A 5,305-nucleotide genomic window follows, 5' to 3' on the forward strand; every position below is an offset into this window, starting at 1 on the left:
CCTTAGTGAGGCCGCAGCTGGAGTACTGTGTCCAGTTTTGGGCTCCACAATTCAAAAAGGATGTGGAGAAGCTTGAGAGAGTCCAGAGAAGAGCCACGCGCATGATCAGAGGTCAGGGAAGCAGACCCTACGATGACAGGCTGAGAGCCCTGGGGCTCTTTAGCCTGGAAAAGCGCAGGCTCAGGGGTGATCTGATGGCCACCTACAAGTTTATCAGGGGTGACCACCAGCATCTGGGGGAACGTTTGTTCACCAGAGCGCCCCAAGGGATGACGAGGTCGAATGGTCACAAACTACTTCAAGATCGTTTCAAGCTGGACATAAGGAAGATTTTCTTTACTGTCCGAGCCCCCAAGGTCTGGAACAGCCTGCCACCGGAGGTGGTTCAAGCGCCTTCATTGAACACCTTCAAGATGAAACTGGATGCTTATCTTGCTGGGATCCTATGACCCCAGCTGACTTCCTGCCCTTTGGGCGGGGGGCTGGACTCAATGATCTTCTGAGATCCCTTCCAGCCCTGATGTCTATGAAATCTATGAATCTTCTGAGAACTACCCAGCGGTCATAGCCAGAGACTAAGAAACCAGGGAGGGCTGAGTAGGTAAGGTCAGGAGGCCTGAGGTTGGAGCGCAGGAGGGGTGATTGTTAGCAGCGGGCCAAGGAACCCATAGCTTAGAGCTGGGGCAAGGACTGAGGCTGGGAGCTTGTATCCCAGGAAGGACAGATGTTAGCATGTCATATGTATGGCATGGGCTGGGTGTTGGGGAGGATGCTAATTGGTCCTTAAGGCAATGACCATGGACACCTGAGAAGCCGTGGGGCAGCCTCTCTTTTCTTCAAAGACAATAACATCAAGGCATGGTGGGAAAATAAAGGGGAGAGTGCCCAATGGGAGCCAGGTGAACAAGGGCTGAGAGGCCATCAGGGGCATCGTGGCCACCCTTGGGCAGAGCACTTGCTATAGTGAAATTCTAGTCCCTGTAAAATAAAATCCTCCAGAATCAGGTTGATCCCCTTGTTTCTTACCTGCCTTAACATCTACACAATGTAGGTACTAGTGACCAAAGACTGGACCCTCAGCTCCACCACATCATTGCAAACTGAGCACATAAAGTTACGGATGTATCCCTGTCCCCTGAGGTTGCATAAAGCAGGGGTGCTTGCAGTGTGATCATTTGAGTAGATCTCAGCTTTGGTATTTTCAGGAGCACTTTTCACAGGCCAGGTAGAAACATTCCGTATGTCCTGGTATAAGTGATCGGAAACAGGTCTATACCCATAACAGGACAGAAGTTTGGCGCACACAGACTGCTTTAAAAACCAGGTCTAAGGTTTGTCCCCTCACCAAAGAGTGGATCTGTGCTCAGTTTGTTACCAATCTAAAATATGCCAGTTACAGAAAACCACATAACTTAGATCAATTTTGCCTCAGGCTTTTTGAATGTCTACATCTAGCCACAATGTCCCTTTTTTTCTGCTGCTGTTGCTTGCTACCTGTTCCTAAGTAGGGATGACAATGCATAATGGTTATTGAAGCAGTGGGGGAGAGTTGATAGGATCTAGAAAACAATAAATACAGGATTGAAGTCAGTTTACATTTTAAGGAACTGATAACTGAAAGTTATCTATACAATACCCACTAGCAGGCAACACATGGCAGCGAGTAAAAAAGTATTTATAAATGTTGGGAAGATCAAAGGCAAGATAGAGGCTGCTTCCTATACTACTCAGCAGCTTGCTTTTCTCTTTGCTAATATGTTCTGCAACAAAGCAGACACAAATGATTGGCTAGTGGTGCAATAAAAATGAGCGTACTCTTCCAAATGAAAATTGTGCAAATTATCTGCATTGCAAGGAAACATCCATCCTTGACCAATCATACAAGCAGGGGGTGTATACGAATTCTAAACAACGATCACCTTCTCAAGGACTGCATTGATTGAAAGGGACACATCCAAACTTTTCTTAGAGAATGCTACTTAGAAACGAATTGATTTAATTAAGCCTGAACAACGTAACTTTTGTTATGTGACAAACCTATGTGAGGTCACACGGCACACTAAGGTAAGGAACAAGTTGTATATTCATGCTTTTGCCATTTTTTAAACTTGGAACTGCATAAAGGGCAGTTCAGAAGTAAACTACCAGCTGTATTCTCATCTTGCCGTTCCCTCGGTTAGCATAATCAGATATGACCTATAGGATTCCAGTTAATTTTAGTACTTCAGATATTTGAGCTTGCAATCAAACTTACGGGTTTTCCATTGTTGATCTTGTGGCATTTGGGGCAAAGTCTGATAAAGGATTGCTAAGTCTGTGACCTAGTTACCCTTAGAATTTTTTTTTCATAAATAAAAGTAGATTTGTTCCCCGATAATTCAGCTAGCCAGTAAAATAAGTGTTAGTACTTGAGAATAAAGTAGTTTACAGAACTGATGTTGTTACAAGCTGTGGAGCCATTTATATTTAAATATAATATTATCAGAGCTGGAAGGGTTTTCAGGAGAAGTGTGACAGATGGGCTGACATGTAGCAGTTGGGCATTCAGAATAAGGATTTCTGGGCCCTGCCTGTAGCACTTTGACTGTCTTGCTCTCTGTGTGTGGCTGTGTGGATCACAAAATCTTCCTGCCTTGTGCTTCCACCATCCGTACAGTGAGTTTCATAATTATAATTATTGTTTAGGGGGGTGTGGGATATAGTTAACATTTGTAAAGTGCTTTCATTGAGATCCTACTCGGTTAGGGCTATATTAATGCAAAAGTATTATAAAGAACAATGAAACAATGGAGGGTGTAGCCTGGGAATCTACATCACGTAGGACTGGTCTTGCATTAAGACCCCTGGTAACATGTGGGAAGAGGTAGTAAGCCATGTTAGTCTGAAGCCAGGCAGAAGGTAAGGTAGATATGCATTTTCTTCTACAGCCACTAATGACTTGAACTTCAGCCCACCAAAAATTGTGCTTATATTTATCGATATGTGCCATGTGGAAGCCACTGACTTTGGTGTTCCACATGAGCAAATCCATGTTTCCGTGGGACTCTGGATGGGTTCAAGCATGCCCACATACAGATCAGGATCTTCATTCATATTCATTGTTGCTGGAAGTTGTCATTATTGGAAGCAGAACAACTAAAATGGCATGTGAAAAGCTTTGTTCGAGGTACTTCTGGTCCAGTCGACACTGAAAAGTATTAGACAGGTTGCCTGCTCTGCAGTAAGAGACTGGGATATTTTCCCCTTTATGGCATGTACACAGCCACCTAACTACATCTTTAGCACTCTACATGGTTTGCAAATCACTCCATGTGTACCCATGGAGCATGCTTAGTTGGACCTCATGCTGGTTGGGCAGTTGCGTGGAGAAATAGGATCGGCAAACATGTATGGTTTGGGTATGTCCCAAAGTCTTAGTAACAGCAAAGATGCGACTAGCAGGTGTTAGGTATGAGACGAGGACTGTCCCACCTTACAGCCCAATGTCCTGGTGACTAAAGAAACCTCATTTCTAGGCTCCCTGCCCCCCAGAGAAATTTTCAACCTACATGGCTCCTACCATAGTGACCTAACCAGCAGCCCACAGGTTAGGTATTACCCAGAGCAGTAGCAGATTCAGGATGATGAAAAATAGGGGTGCAGGGGTGGTGTAGAGCTCACTGTGAATGCATCTGGGAGCCAAGACCCCAGCTCTTGGAAGTGAATTGGTAGCAAAGGGAGGTGCTGTAACACCACATCACCCTCCCTTGATATACTCCTTACCCAGAGCTTTTTCCAACCATCCTCTTTAGAAATAGCCCACTGGGGACCCAAGAGGAGGTAGACATGTGGGGACAGGAGGAGGTGTGCAAGCCAGAAAGTGTCTTACTCAGTGAGATAGGTGCTACTGTGGAAGGAACCACAAGATCTGGCTTGTAACCCAGAGGGGGGCACATTTTTTAGTAGTGTTTATCCAATGAATACTCAATGAATACTCCCAGTGGGTCAGGTTCAAAAGGAGAGCTGGCCAGTGGTCTGGGTAATGAATAGACTGTGGCTGATGGGTTTTGAGCCTTGTAACAGAATTCACCCTAGGCCCAAGGAATAACTAGATCACAGCCTGCCTCTTCCAGCTCCCAGGAGCTTCCCTTAAAAGCACAGTCCCTAATTCCTTATGCTGTCAGCAGCAGGGCAGGATTCCCTGTTACAAACCTGTGCTGAAACACAAGGTCAAGCTCCCTCTGTGTGTGGGCATCCAGGAACCCTGGGCAGTTGCCCTAACCACAAGCTATTGAGACAGAAGGTGCACCCTCCTCCTTCCTCTTCTTAACCTTTCTGTAAGTGGCCAAAATGGCAGTCATATGGCTGCCGATGTCATTTAGGCAGAATAAATGAAACAGGATTAAAGCTAATATGTCCAGTTTGGATTCTACACTGAAGGTGTTTGGATTGACAAGGCAGTATTCAGAGAACCATTCAGAAATTTAGAAAAGCAATTTCGTCAGATCAGGTGTGGTTCATTGCTAACAGCATAGGAATGCATACACACCCAGGAAAACAAGTAACCATTGCAGGGTTTTTTTGGGTTGGTGAGTCATGTTTATATGCTCAGAGTAATGGTAAGTACAGGAAGGGGGTATAGCTCAGTGGTAGAGCATTTGACTGCAGATCAAGAGGTCCCTGGTTCAAATCCAGGTGCCCCCTTGTTTTTTTTAGAAGCAGCATTTTTGAAAGGGGACTTGGAGCAGATGACCATTGAAGTCCCTTCCAACCCTACCATTTTATGACTGCTAACTAAAGTTAGGCTGGAAAAGACCTTTGGAGGTCTCCTAGTCCACCCCCATGCCTGAGGCAGGGTCATTCCTATCCAAACCATCCCAAGAAAATCCTGTCTAACCTATTGCTAAAACTACATAGGCAACCCTGTCACACTCCCACAAGGCATAGCACCCTCAGCTGACACAGGTAAAGTCAGGGACAATGGCAGTTAGTGGCTGTGTCTACCTGAGACGCTGACTGCACAGTAGCCCAAGACTACTGAGTAGTAGTCTCGAGCTACTGAGCTACTGAGCAGTGTAAAAAAAAAAGCCATTTGTTAGCACTACTGCACCGTCATTTAGTACTTTTTTATACTTGTACTAACAAGTACTAAATGACTGCAAAGTAGTGACTGTGCAGTCAGTGTCTCACGTAGGCACAGTCAGTGGGAGCACCTACACATGCAGTTAATGCAACTGAATAAACTCTGGTGCAATTTGAGTTAAACTAATCCCAATGATACCATCTGCATGTGCATTTAAGTGCAGTAATTTACTCCGCCGTTGCA

The 5,305-nt window shown here is 45.1% G+C and overlaps 1 non-coding gene across 1 annotated transcript; it reads left to right on the forward strand.

The window, feature by feature from the left end:
* Window positions 1-4,611: 4,611 nt before the first annotated feature.
* TRNAC-GCA lies at window positions 4,612-4,683 on the forward strand. The gene has a single exon. It is a non-coding gene; the product is annotated as a tRNA-Cys (tRNA).
* Window positions 4,684-5,305: the final 622 nt, after the last annotated feature.

Source organism: Alligator sinensis, unplaced genomic scaffold (genome assembly GCF_000455745.1).
Source record: "Alligator sinensis unplaced genomic scaffold, ASM45574v1 scaffold23_1, whole genome shotgun sequence".
NCBI classification, from domain to species: domain Eukaryota; kingdom Metazoa; phylum Chordata; order Crocodylia; family Alligatoridae; genus Alligator; species Alligator sinensis.